Source organism: Diceros bicornis, chromosome 2 (assembly GCF_020826845.1).
Source record: "Diceros bicornis minor isolate mBicDic1 chromosome 2, mDicBic1.mat.cur, whole genome shotgun sequence".
NCBI lineage: Eukaryota > Metazoa > Chordata > Mammalia > Perissodactyla > Rhinocerotidae > Diceros > Diceros bicornis.
Window position 1 is genome coordinate 7,804,220 of NC_080741.1, and position 14,566 is coordinate 7,818,785.

Sequence of the window (14,566 nt, forward strand, 5' to 3'; positions counted from 1 at the left end):
TTGAGTGTTTATCGGGATTGGTGATGTGAAACAACGCTCAACTAAACACTGAGAAAACATACGAAAGCGTTTTATGTACATAGAAGATAGACAATGGCCTACTGGAGATTATTTGATATCTCAAGTGCACAGGTGTGGGGCAGGGCAGGTTCTCCTGGGCTGCTGGGTAGATCGTCTTTATGTCCAGACCAGTTCAATTTTTAGAATTGTCAGCTTCTAGGGTCACTCATATGAGACAGTCATTATATCTATCTGGAGCGGTCAGTCTGAAGCATCTGACTAAGGTTGTCTAGAATCATCAGAATGTTTACAGTGGTCAGTGTCTCTGGAACAGACAACATGTCCAGGCCAGAGGAGCCCTTTCTATTGGAAGTGGTCTAACAGTCTGCTGTAGGATCAGTCCGTTAAGACTGGTGGACATAGGTTGTATATTTGATTCATACATAGTGCTTGGTGGAGCAAATGACGGCCAGTTATCAAAATTCTCAGGAACGTGTCCCCAATTTCCCAGCTGGGTGTGGGTTTATACGATCACAGTATTCCTATAAGAGTACTATGCTCAGTTGACCTTTGGGAAAACATACATCACTGCTATATATGACAAGGGTAATTATAGTACGTTGTCTAGTCAATGTCTCAGAGTTTTGCCAAGGCCACCAGAACACTTGCAGCTTAAAAGTTTACTATAGAGAATGCATATATGGATCTATATAAATATTTACATACTATGAAAATATCTGCCATCATAATGACAAACAGCAAGAGTTTATTGAGCACTTACTAGAAATCACATGTCAAAGGTAGACTTAGAGACAAAAGCATTTAGAAAAGAAGTTCACTTGCAGAAAAGTTTTCTTTGGAGTATAGATTTCAGCAGAATTAGTTCTTAAAATTTAAAAAAAAGAAAATCAACCAGGCATTTATCAAATCTGTAGTGAATGTTCATGGTAGAAAATCAGTAACTTTCTTACATGATTATTGTGTTAACAAAGATTGTCACATATCTCCAGACATCACATTGCAAAGGTCAGGATAAAACCATTTTCATTAGGGAGTCAGTAACTTACAAGAAAAGTACAAGATTTGGTTTAATTTGGGGACAGAATAATCGGTTTTTTGTTGTTGTCATTGCTATTTATTTGCTGTGTTTTTGTTTACCTCAGGGTGTAAAGTATTTTTTTCTCTTTCCTTGATATAGAATATGACTTGCACTGTCATTCTTTAACTAGAGCAGGGCAATGTATCAGATTATTTCTTCACAGACATTATGCCGGGCACTTTATTTCACTTAATTCCAGCAATAAGCCTATGATGTTCATAGGGTGCTATTTACTCATCAAATTTAAAATTATACTGGAGGTGAAGTTTAATTTGGATTAGTAGCACATTAAGCTTAGTAAATAATTTGGTGAGCCCCCTTGAGAATGATCTAAAATGCCAGCACCCACTTGTACCATATGTATGGTCAATATTATTTTCTGTTAGAGACTCATGATGAGATTACAGAGAAATTAGAAACTAATTAAGCATATAGAACCAAACTTTTCACTCCCTAGCCCATTATATGCAACCTATTACTCCTCCAGGAGCTCCTTAATCTTCACTTAACAAGGTGAAAAGACATTATGGAGATGAATGTATCAACAGTTCTAATACATATTTGCATATGATTAACAATGCAAGAATAAAACACTCAGAACTATCCTTGGTAGGATGCAGTCCTTTTCCTTCTGAGATGTATCTTCTATGCCTATGTATTGGTGAATGATATAATTTTATACCTTAAATTATCTTCAATATTGAAAAATTAGCTTAAGAAACAGTCTGAAACAGAAAACTGTCTGCATTAAGTAAATTTTACATTTTTAAGAGATGAAATTTATTTTTCCTTCAAATACATTCAAGAATAAATCCGATAACAAAGTGTCTTCAAGTAAGACCTCCTTCTGAGCCTGTGCCAATGAATGGATCAAATTCGTGTAATTGGCATCTATTTGTTCATCAATAATTAAAGTGCTAACATTCTTAAAATAGTTTGTAAGTTACATGAGGTCTAGTGGAACCAGGACTGCGTTGATTATAAAATAAAAAATTAACTTTAATTTTGCTCAGGTTTAATTACCACATCTTTCTTTTTCATTCCATGTGGTGAAAGATCACAAAGACAGGGCAGGAATCTGGACCTGGATGTTAAGATTGGAGGGGGGAACACGGAAAGAGAGCAGGCTAAACCAGGTTGCCCCTAAGTCCTGGAATTGCCACTCCCTTCTGGGATGTGTCAAATTCATCCCTCTTCTCCACCCTCTCAATCTCTACTAGGGTTCCAAAGTGCTATGGCTCACCTAAAGTATTATAATCATCTCTTCTCTTTCTAACTGATCTCTCTGTCTCTCGGTTCTCCTCATCACTGTCTCTTTTCCACATTAAAAATCAGAGTTTGTTTCTAAAAAGAGATAAAATCAAATTTCACTTCCCTCTCTAAAAACTACACATTGAATAATAAGTACCTAATTTCAAAGTATCTAATCTGAATTTCCACTTGCATCTTTCACCACCAGTCTCCCCCTCCACTCTCCACCTCCACAACCATACACCCCTGGCTTGGTCCACATGTGCTCTAATCTCCTTTCTATTCTTCACACCTTCCCCACGTTCTCCAGTGGGCCCCAGTACGCCATAGCTTTGAACACTCTCTTTCCTCTGCTTAGGATGTGACTCAACCTCTTCCCTCCTCCATATCATTAAAATTTAATGTCTTTAAAATGCAGAAACAATCCCAAATTTTTGAAGATTCCTTAACTCTAGCTAAAATTAATCATTTATTTCTCTGTCTTTGTTTCTTCTCTGCCTCTCGCTCCCTCTCACTAGCAGATGGATAGATGGAATTACCTCTGCCTTCCTATAATACTAAAGCAAATTGTGTTACTTGCTAGTGAAAGGATGAAACAGTATATTCTCCAAGGTCATCTGCCTGTTTGAAGAGTTAAGGACTGCCCGACCAAAATAATAAATGGTGATAAGAGAGTCACAGAGGTAGAGTGACAGAGCATCAGTGATAAGGAGATACGTCTTTGTTGTTAACTTCTAGTTCACACAGGAAACCAAATTTTTCCTACAAACACAGGATTTACACACATGTCTACAGTGCAAGCAGTTCAATCATGATAAAGAGGTTGTGAGTGAACTGCTTGCACTTTATAATTGCAAGATATGGGTCCAATAAGCCTTTACAGCCAAGACATGATTCTCTTTGACGTGAAAATAAGTTAGGAGAGGGTTGGAGGAGTGGAGAAGAACAGTCACAAGAAGCAACAGCTAAACCGATTTGAGTGGGAAATGCAGGGTCCAAGTTATATGCAAATATGACATTTCAAAATTAGTAAAGCTGAAGTTTTAAGCATTCCAATTGTGAGAATTGTATCTTTGATACAAAATGAAGCAAGGCAGGTAGAACACTTCTGTTTTCATTTTGGCTATTACCACGGTCATCATCCCTGTTCTTATTAATGTTACTTACTTTGGATTCCCCATATAGACTCGGTCTAATGCTTTCTGCACCAAATGTTTGCTTGGCAAAACTAATCTATTTGTTGAGTTAAAGAATGTATCAGTTAAGCTATTGTCACAACAATGCTGTATAATCATCCACACCAGAACATGGTAGCATTTACAGAAAGCATGTATTTCTTGCCCTTGCGTCTGCAGATCGGCTGGGGTTTGATTCATCTAAGCTGGGCTTACTAGGCTTGGTTTTAGCTCAGTCTACTCCAATGTGTCCTCTTTAAACCAACAGCTAACCAAGTTATTTTCCTCTCGTGATGAAAGATGGGAAGGCAAGAGGACAAGTCCAGATGCCCAGCACATTCCAAGTCTCTGCTGTCTCCCATGTGCTAATAGCCCATTGGACCCTGCCAAGCGTCAAGATGCTGGGGAGTATAATGCTACCATGGAAAGGGTGAATATTTGCTAAGCAATAGAACTATCACTGTAATGTCTGACTACAGTCAGACAGCCTTTATTTTGTGAACACTCAGATGCGAGTGACTTGCACATATTTCCTCTCCAGGAATCCACACCCACAGAGTTTTTCCCTTGCGTCTGATTTTAGAGATGTTCAGTTGCTAGATCTTCTCACCTCCCATGACTGCTCTTCTCCATTCCTCCAACCCTCTCCTAACTTATTTTCAGGTCAAAGTGAATTATGTCTTGGCTGTAAAGGCTTATTGGTCCCATATCTTGCTATGTATATTTCTAGTACTTGTGACATTATTTTTATGGGAAAATGTAGTACTGTTTTCAAACAATTGATTTGCAGCTAATTTTGTAACACAATATATTTTACATAAGGGACCATATAAATATTATTTACTTAACTAAATACTCTCCATGGCTAATTTGTTACCAAGTACTATAATTCAAATAAACTGTGAAAAATTGGAGAAGTTAATAACATAAGTAGCAAGGATTTCTGCTTAAATGCAAGGTAATTAGATCCTTAACTTCAGATTTTTTTCTTATTGTAGCAATTAATTTATTACCTACTTATGGGGAATTTTATCTCTCAATGACCAAAAACAGTTGTCAAAAGGGTCAATATGTAATATTATGCCGATTCCATATGACAGACTTTGACATTATTTTGTCTTCTGATTCTAAAATTCCTTCCTATTGTACTAAAGAAACACATGGCAACCTAATCTGTTTTATGCCTGTTTTAGGACTCCTTTTAATAATGGCCCAAAAAATTAAATTAAATTTATATATTTAATAATGTTATCATAGTCTCATTTTTATAAGTAGGCTTAGTGTCCTTTAAGTGATGATACATGATACACAAGCAAGAGAATATTCTTGAGCCTTTACTAATTTTGTTTAGATGTTGTATATAGTTCATTGTAGCTAAAGAGCCAGGAATTAATCAACACATCATAGATTTGGAGAATTAAATATCCCAAATGAGAGGAATATATTTCCCAGATCCGAGATCAAGTAAGTTACCATGGAAAATTATTAACAAAAGCCTCATTCAAGAGGATTTCAGACACTAAACTATGCTTAGCAGGATTAGTAGCATAATGTGGTACAAGGACACTGAATAAGATTTTATGATTAATGTTTTGTTGTGGCTGCAGGTAAGCTCTCGTTCCTCGTATCGAGAACTGTGCCCCACTCCGATGTGAACTGCAGAGAGGCACTGAGGTTTTGGAGGAGGACCTGACAAGGAAGATCAGAGCACAGGGGCAGAATCCTAGGCTTGCCTGTAATGTGCTATGATCTTTCACAAGGTGACTAGAAAATGATGAGACCAGACAGCACATCTTCTGCTTTAAATTTATATTTCAAATAAAAACATTTCCTTAAATTTAGCTGGTAATTCTCTAAATGGTTAAATCCACTGTTATTCAAGATTTACAATTTAATCCAAAGATTCTTTAACGTTACAAAGAAATAAAGTTACCCTAAGTTAAAATTGATCAATGGACATTGAAATAACTACAAACATCTCCAAAATTCTTCTTAATGTTGACATAAATAAAATTATTTCAGGATTTCATTGTGATTTGTGCTTCAATAATGAATTCCCCATTAGGCGCCCCTACGAGTAAGTGAATCAATGAATTCCAACCGCACTGAAATGTTTCAGGAGACAGGTTTACTTTTGCTTTTAAAAGTGTGCTCTTTAACACTTTTCGTTGGAGGTAATGAATCTCTGAGAGAAAAGAACAAATTTTTTAATTCCTAAATACTAGTAGTATCATTTTTTATATATGCCATTGTCATTCATCATGAATTATGCATGAACCTACCTTAATTTTAATTACCAACCCAACAAAGTTAAAAATCACACTGTACCTAAAAACATAAACACTATCACACTGAAGTTGAGAATGCATTATTCTTTATACATAATTGCTATCATGCTGAGGTCGGGTTGCCACCTTTTCCTGTGAAACCACAAAGAGGTTTGTATGTATGACTTCAACACATGCACATGTTAGTTTCTTTTACCCTTGTTAAAAACAGCCCCTTTTGGCAATTTTCTTTTTTCTAATACTTTCCATCTGAGAAGGTTTATTAGTTTTACTTTACAGAACCATTCAGCACGAATTGCCACTAAATAGAAGACTTCTCCTCAAATAATTGACTCAGTAATTCACAGGAAGGACAGAAATCAGGGCTCCAAGAATCCCAAATTAGAGGTCCTTCCAGGAGTCATAGAGTCATAGCAGCTCTAAAGTTCTGGCATAGTTTGCTAGGAATGAAGTAGATCCATAAGATTGACTCTAGCAAGGGCAAGGGCTATTCAAGATGGATACCAGTTTCATTATTCCGTTTACATACCCATGGGTCAGTATCATAACTCTTTCAAACGGCTTAGATCACCTTTCCATGAAACAGGGAAAACGTGACTGCATATTGCATTCCAAACATAGTGCATTATCTCTTCCAAACACATCGAAATGAATACAATTGAAATAGCGGTTATCCATTTCTTGGTAATAGAAAATATATTTTAAACCTTAAATTTCTAGTTAAAATGCAAGTATAGTATTAATCATTAAGTAAATGCCTTCTTTATTGACAGTGTTTCAAAAAATATATAAATTGTTAGCTCTAGGGATGTCAGTAACTATCAGAACTTAAAGTACACAATATTAAACTAAGTTAGAATAATCATTTCAGCATTGTTCATAATAAGACATTTTTGGAAAAATTTGTGTCAAACATATAATTGGGAAGTTCTTACAAAGAATCAGGCTGGAAGGTGAAATAAATAAACTATATGACTAAGTCAGAAAAGCAAATTTCAGAAGAGTATTTTTAGTATGGTATTTTTTTTTAAATATATGCATTAACTCATTTAATATTCCAAACAACCACATGGAGTAGATACTATTATAACAACACTTGTTTACAGGTGTGGTAAATAAGGTACAAACAATTTTAAAAAAAACTATCCCAGGAACTGGGATTTCAACCCAGGTAATCTGGTTTCAGACTACAATTTTCCTAATCCAGCCACTCAGAAGAGGGGTGAGTTCACTGAGTTAATAACAAGAAAAAAGGAACATTTATATATATATATATATATATATATATACACACACACACACACACACACACACACATATATACACACAGACACACAAATAACAAGTTTATCAAAATGCAAAATATTTCAATATTCAGTTTATGAAACTCATTTCAAAAATTTCTCAAACTGATTTATGCAAAAATATATTTCTGTTGCTTTACTATGACTTCAAATCAATCTCCTAAAACTCCTCTAAGTCATATTCTTGGGGGCTGTTTCTGATTGTATGCTATACCTTCAAATAATAAAATAAACCCTTATTCTTAAAACACAGAAAGGTGAGAGAGACATGGCATGAGAAAGTAAAATCTACCTATCGCTGCCTCTCAAAACTACATACATCTCTTTTGAGTCATTTTTTTATATAAGGGTTGTACTCTTGGAAAACAGGTCCCAAATTTGTCAGCACAACATGACAATATTAAAAATACTGTTTTTTGGTTTTTTTGCTTACCAATTACACAGACGATAATTTTCATGGAACTTTCGTAAGGAGGAAGATGAAACACCAATAACTTCCATAATCAGACTCTTCTGTTACATTCTAAAGAACGCGAAAACTTTCAGGTACTTTATAATTTGTACCTCTTGTCAATTCTTACATTCCTTTTGGCAGTCAGACGACAACAGCTCCAAGTGTGCATAGCTACCTACGCATTTATTCCTAAATTCCATTGCAAGTAGAAACATTGCCAATAAGATGAATAGTTGAATTTAGAGGGACAGAGATTTACTTAAATGGTGAGATTACCTAGTGTCCTACTATAATTTTTGTATATTAGGAATACTCAGTGCATTTTTACCTTGCATTGTTGACTAAAACTAACCACCACCACTATGTTCCAATTTTGCCTAAGTATTTTAAGCTATCCTAAAAAACTGAAATTGTATAGGAAAATTCCTATGCAACATAATCCAACAATGTTCTTACTAGTTTGTGAAAAGCAATAAAAAGCCTTTGAACCAAACCCCTCTTGCTGTGTTTGCAAAACCATTCCAGGGAATGTCATGCTTATTGTATGTATTAGAATCCTTCCCATCGTGACTTGGTAAGAAACTCATTCCATCTCAAAACTTACACCTGCTATATACCATGACTGGGCCAGTTATTTGCAACATGTCCAGAGGTGAGCTGAAGCTCACCATAAATTGAGGCTCTGAGAGCTGAATCTTAAATGTTCAGGAATTTTGCAAGCCTGTTCTTAAACCATTGGTAGCTTTAAATGGGCCATGAGTTACATAATGAAACTCGGCAAAGCCTACAAAATAGGGCTTTTCCCCATCTTAGAGAGCTGGTTTACCAACACACCACTGGATTTACCAGATGTGATCATTTCCTAACAATGCTATCTATTAACCTGATTGAAACTAAGGAATGTGCAGATCATGTACAGACTGTCACCCTGGAGCCTTATCACTCTCATGCAAGTGGCTGAGGAAGATTATAAAGGATGATTGCCGGCAGGTTACTGGGGAAGGAAATTAATTTTCACAACTTTCCTAGGTTTCCCATTGCCAACTGATCACTTAGTCTGAAGAAATAGGAGAGAGTTCTGCTGATTTAAAAATGATCCATCAATTTGTCTTAAATGTTTCCGTTCTGCTTGAGCTGAGGTCTTATTAGTCTATGAGCATATTCACCATATTGCCTTGTCTGTTCTTTCCTCATTTATGCCACCAAAGTTATTTTTTTATTAGGCACTATGGAGCCCGAACAAGACACTTTGCTGCTCAGTTAAAGTTAACCGAGGCCACAAGTGCTTTTACACAAGATCTAGGGAACAGATGGGCCAGTGAAGCAGGGCTGTGGTGTCCAGCCATAAAAGAGCTCGTCCCAGGGTGTCTTAACAACAGTTGAAGTATTAGAGCCATTTCCTCTAGAGCCATCTGGCTTTGATTTTTTTAGCTCTTTTTTTCTGTGGACAGACAGAGCCACAAAGTTAAGGAAGCAATAATTCTTCTCTAGTTACTGTAACTGCTGATGCAAAACCACCAATCTTTCTAAAGCCACTCAGAGTACAGGGACTCATCTCATGGAAGAGTGTTCTGTGGGTTAAAACACTACATTACCTAAGGGAGGAGTGGTGCCAAGTGACACTGTGGTTTAAAGTCAGTGTACATGTTCTTCGAGAGTCCTTGTAATTACAGACTGAAATGATGCTCATTTGTTTTATCCCAACTGTAATTTAAAACGCAGTTATTCCCTTCCACTGCCCTTAAAAAAACACTTTAAAAAAAATGAAGCAAAGTAACGGTGCTCTTTTGGAAAGCACTGCTTCCCCCACCCCACCCTGACAATAATTGAAGTCATTTTAATGGTACCTAGGAAATGAATCGAGTTGTATTTACTATAGCTTTATGAGTTCTGATCAGATCCATCACTGCAGTTAGATAAGGAGTCTCTGATACACTGTTGAAGGAGAAGCTTCCCACCAGGAAGGAGGTGGCTGCAAGGTCCAACTGGAAAAGCATTTAGAAGATGAGGAAGTCAATTAGCAGAGTGGGAAGAGGAGGTGAATAAAAATATATGGGAGTGTTTGCAAATTTTTGATGAGTAACTGGGCTCAAATCAAAGGTTACATATGATTATAAAGAGAGAGGATTGATGGTCCAAGATCAACATTGATGCCAGAGAAAAACAAAAGGAGATGTCAGCCACAGTGGTCTCTCCTAAGATACAAAGTTTCAGAAAAGAGACTAGATTCTAGAAATAGTAAATTAAGAGGCTGAGAGTGAATTGTGGTCAATAAGACTAGATGTCACTGAAGGAATAAAGCCATAAACTGAAAAATGAACCTTATTTCAGAAGCTACAGGAACATGGTCAGTTATGCCATAGGGTGCAAATTGGGTCTGGTTAGATCGGTTGAAGCCGGAAAATGAATAATGCCTGGATAAGAGAGATCCATACTATTTTGCGCTCTCTTCACGGCACAAGTGCTGGCTGTCCAGTTTAATGGAGTAATACAGGAACAGAGTTGATGCTGATAGCAAGCTTTCAGTTATCACAGATTTTTTAGCTCCTTGGCTCTTTCTTTTGGTTTAAAATAGCAGCCCAATTGTACCATATCTTCTGCTTATTCTGACAAAGTACTAGCTGTCTAGTGTTCCGGATTGAACCAAAATATCAGGTCGTCTTGAGGCAGCAGTGATGGATTCAGTCTGGTTCAGCTTCTCTTTGATTTGAAACTTACAGCATTGAAATGAGACCATCTACAGCACCTTAACTTAGTGGGAGTAGTTCTGCTGAAGAACCAGATGATAATTAGCATATTAAATCACTCTTTTTTTTAATTAATAAACTTTATTTTTTAGAGCAGTTTTAGGTGCAGAAAGTACAGAGTTCCCATATACCCCCTGTCCCCTACTCGTGACACACACACATCCTCCCTCACCCACTTTATCAACATCTGCACCACAATGGTACGTTTGTTACAATTGATGAACCTACACTGAAAGATCATTATCACCCAAAATCCATAGTTTACATTTGGGTTCACTCTTGGTATTGCACATTCTATAGGTTTTGATTAATGCATAATGACATGTATCCACCACTGTAGTATCGTGCAGAATAGTTTCACTTCCCTAAAAATGCTCTGTGCTCTGCCTATTCATCTGTCCCTCCCCCTACCTCCTGGCAATCACTGATTCTTTTACTGTCTCCATAGTTTTCCCTCTTACAGAACGTCATATAGTTGGAATCATACAGTATGTAACCTTTGCAGTTTGGCTTCTTTCACTTAGTAATATGCATTAAAGATCCTCTATGTCTTTTCGTGGCCTGGTAACTCATTTTTTTTTGGTGATAAATAATATTCCATTATCTGGATCCACCACAGTTTATTTATCCATTCCCTTACTGAAGAACATCTTGGTTGTCCTTCAGTTGGTTCCAAGTTTTAGTAATTATGAATGAAGCTGCTGTAAACAACCATGTGCAGGTTTTTGCGTGGACGTAAGTTTTCAAATTAATTGCATAAATACCAATGAGCCCATTCCTTGTATCATTGTTATCATTCATTTCATTTATACATAAGCATGCATACATGTTTCTTTTCAAAAACATTGTGGCTATTATTATTTTGAACACACTATTATCTATTAGATGAATTAAGAACAAAAACAATAAAAGTTTTTATTTCACCTTCCCCTGTTCCTTCTCTGATGCTCTTCCTTTCTTTATGTAGATCCAAGTTTCTGACCTATACCATTTTTCTTCTCTCTGAAGAACTTCTTTTAACATTTCTTGCAGTGCAGATCTACTGGCACCCAATCCCTCAATTTTTGTTTGTCTAGGAGAGTCTTTATTTCTCCTTTCCCTTTGAAGGATAATTTTGCAGGGTACAGAATTCTAGGTTGTTTTTTTTTCTCTCTACAAATTGGACATTTCACTCCACTTTCTTCTTGTTTGCATGGTTTCTTAGAAATCAAATGTAATGCTTATCTTAGCTCCTCCATAAGTAAGATGTTTTATTCCTTTGGCTTCTTTCAGGATTTTTTCTTTATCTTTGACTTTCTGATGTTTGTATATGATTTTGCTAGGTCTAGTTGTTTTGTTTTTGGCATTTATCCTGCTTGGTGTTCTTGAGCTCCCTGGATCTGTGAGTTGGTGTCTGACATTCATTTGGGAAATTCTCAGTCACTATCACTTCAAACATTGTTTCTATGTCTTTCTCTCTTTCTTCTCCTTCTGGTATTCCCATTGTGTGTATGTTACACCTTTTGAAATTGTCCCACAGTTCATGGATATTCTGTTGTTTTTTTTTTAAATCTGTTTTCTTTTTGCTTTGCAGTTTGGGAAGTTTCTATTGCCAGATCCTCATGCTCAGAGATTCCTTCCTCAGCCGAGTGCAGTCTACCATGGATTCCATCAAAGGCATTCTTCACTTATGTTACAGTGTTAATCTCTAGCATTTCTTTTTGATTCTTTCTTAGAACTTCCATCTCTCTGTCTACATTATCCATCTGTTCTTGCACGTTGTCTACTTTTTCCATTAATGCCCTTACCATATTAATCAGTTTTTTTTTTTTAAAACCTGATTGGGTAATTCCCACATTCCTGCCATATCTGACTCTGGTTCTGAAGCTTGTTTAGTCTCTTCAAACTGTTTTTTGCCTTTTAATATGCATTGCAATTTTTTATTGAAAGGTGAACATGATGTCCGGGGTAAAAGAAACTACAGTAAATAGGACTGTGGTGATGTGGTGGTGTGGTGTGGGGGGAGGGGAAGCATTCTGTAGTCCTATGATTAGGGCTCAGTCTCTCGGTGAGCCTGTGCCCCTGGACTTTGAAACTTCACCAGTACTTCTCAGTCTCCTGCTTCCCCCAGGTGGGACAGGAACACTAGAGGGAGCTGGAGTGGGGTATTTTCCCTCCCCTACGTCAAAGGCTAGAGCTGGCTGGAGTTGGTGTTTCCCTTCCCCCAGGTGGAATAATAAAATCCCAGCAGCAGATTAGGCTCTAGTAAAATACATCTCCTCATTAAGAAGAAGAAAAAAACGCTCTTGTCTATTTCAAAATGTTTCCTTTTCCCCTCTCCCTGATGGAAGCACAAGGGAATTTTTCTCTGATATTCACTCTGAGGATCTGGTCGAGCTCCTGAAGGTAAAAGTCACAAAAGCATAAGGATCCCCTATGACTGGGTACCCCTGGAGTTTTTTAGCTCTCAGATTTGTTCTTACTGAGCTCCAGCAATCTGTCCATCACAGCTCAGGTTTTCTTATCCAGGTACTGGTTCCTACAGAGGTTTTGTTACTGATCCAAGTGGGCTGGCCTCCTGGTGAGTTAAATAAGACTCTACACCAGCAGAAGTTGTCTTACAAAGTAAAGTGTACTTGCAGCAAATAGGAGGCCATGAGGAATCATTTCCCAAGTCATGGCATCCTCGAACAGAGGGAAGCAGGAACTTTTATTTTGGTTGGAGAATGAATATTCAAAAGGGAGAGGCGGGTAATCGCTTGCACAGGCTCAGTTGGAGAACATGCTTCCACAAAATGAGGCCTAATCTCCTCCTGGAGAGATCTTTGCATTAAAAATAAGGCAAAGGTCGTAGCTCTTGTGGTGAGGCTTGGTCAGTTTCAAGATGGCTGGTGGTTACATCTCCTTAACATACAAAAGGAAAAGAAAAAACTTGGAAGAACAGTTAATTGCTTCCAAACTCACCTTTGAGTTTCTCGAGTCACCTCGTTGGTGACAGTTTCTGCTCAGGGATTTTTGCTTTGGTAAATTGTGCTTCTCTGTATGAACATGAGTGCCTCTCCGATTTTCAGGACAATGGTTTGCCCTGTGATGTCACTTCTCTGATGGTTCTAAAAAGAGTTGTTGATTTTTGAGTTTGTATAGCTTTTTACCTGTTGCCAGGACAGAGTGGCAAGTTCTAAACTCCTTACAGGATGGACCGGAAACTGGAAGTCAATCACTCTGTTTTGAAATCTTGAATAACTTAATTGAAACAAAGCAGTAAAATCTACCAATAAAATGAGCTAAGACTTTAAGATAAAGTAGAGGAAACACACTGAAAATTTTGAGCTGTGGAGGCTGATATTCTGTCACCACTTTTCTCTGAGAAAATGCCAGGGAGCAGGACTTACGAATATCAAGCAAGAAAGAGCCATTTAATTGAATTAAAAAGGAGTTAGATGTCTTAACACCGATTTAAAGTTATTCTGAAATTATCTTTAATTTCACAAAAAAATAAAATTACTTATCAATAAATTGATTGTTTTCCAACAAAAGTAATTTGTTTTAATTTTTAACATCACGCACCCCACGCCCACACATATTTTTGTTAAAGTGCTACTTATTGATTTAGTGGCAAAATAATAAAAAGGAATTAACATACCAAATTTTCCTACACACACATACAGTTTAAGTGACCTAGTGACTTAGAGGGTTACTTCTGTGTAGAGATTGTGCAAAAATATTTCAATTTGTTCTACCTAAAAAATAAAAATAAACACAAAGGCAAAACAAGAACAAACAAAAGAAAATAAAGTCATTTTCAACAGAAGCAAGGGATAAGTTTGAACAGTTTCACGGAGAAATCTATAAGGGCTGAATTAAATGGCTATACATAAGATGCTGAGGAATGCATCTTAAAGCTGCATTTGCCTAGGAGGCACGCTGTATCTACTTAGTTTAAATGTGGTACATTAGGTAAGGAGTGCTAGGTAAGCCACCACCTGCCGCTGCACCGACCCTGCACCACAGACTGTGAGATAAGGCTGCCAAGGGTTGTAAAAATTAGACACTGGATGTAACGTAGAACATTCAAAGCAGGTACTTAGTTATACACTTGTAGAGTCGGACCGAGTGCAAAGTATTTCTCAAGAAAGCAGCATTCTTTGAGTTGTATAAAAAACACCTCCTTGGGGCCGGCCCCGTGGCTTAGCGGTTAAGTGCACCCGCTCCACTACTGGCTGCCCGGGGTTTGGATCCTGGGCGCTCACCGATGCACCGCTTCTCCAG